A 1042-nucleotide genomic window follows, 5' to 3' on the forward strand; every position below is an offset into this window, starting at 1 on the left:
GACCGAAACTTGACTTTCGGTTCTGAGTGCCGTTGTTGGGACCGAAAGTAGGCGTTTGGTTGTTAGCCTTGACATTTGGACCGAGACTTGACTTTCGGTTCTGAGTCCCTTTGTTGGGACCGAAAGTTGATGTTCGGTTCTGAGATTTGGAATAGTAGGAATTTGGACTGAAATTTTCTTTTCCTTTCAGTTTTTCCTTTCCTTTATCAATTGATTCTTTCTTTGGAGGAACGTAGTTGGGATTTTGAGATTGCCAATGATGTTTTCGCTCATTCAGATTCTTCATGTATCTTTGATTTCTTAAGCGTTTCTGTTCAGCTAACTCCTTCTGCGATTTGTGGATATTGAAGCTAGCCTTTGGCTTCTCCTTTTGAGTTTCGGTTGTCCTAGTTGGAACTATCGGTTCTTTCTTTGGTTCTTCAGGGATTTCTTTAGTTCCACTTGTGCTTGGTTTGTCGAAACTCGAGGGTTTGTTGATGGGTTCAGCAACATATCTTCCTTTAACCCTCCATGAAGTTTGCTCAGATAAGCCTATGGTTTCATCTGCATTGTCAATAGGGGTTGACCAGAAGTAATCGTCACACCCTTCAGCATTGTCTTTGTCGACCAAGATTTTCAACTCTGCTGTTTGTTTTGTAGTGACACCGGTAACTGCATAGACCTGATTCGGCACAGTTTGAACTTTTTGATAAACCATGGCTTTCTCTTTGAGTTTCTGTGGCTTGTCCCTTGACAGGCGAGCGAATTCAACTGAATTTTTAGATATGAGGGGTTTCTCATTCTCGGTTTCGCTTTTCATAAACTCAGAGCAATCAACTACATCTTCCACTGAGATTTCGTTCATCTCACTTTCCTCATCAAATTCAGACGTATTTTCTAAGTTCATTTTATTTTCTGAAATTAATTTGGCGTTAGACGAGTCAAATGATTGAATAGTTTCGGACTTTATTTTTAACCTATCATTTTCATCTAAAAGATCTTTGAGCATACATTTATGTTCCTTAGAGTCAATGAAGGTCTCTATCTTGTCCAATCCGATTTT

This window comes from Lactuca virosa, chromosome 5 (assembly GCF_052849685.1).
Source record: "Lactuca virosa cultivar CGN04683 chromosome 5, Lactuca_virosa_CGN04683_v6, whole genome shotgun sequence".
NCBI classification, from domain to species: domain Eukaryota; kingdom Viridiplantae; phylum Streptophyta; class Magnoliopsida; order Asterales; family Asteraceae; genus Lactuca; species Lactuca virosa.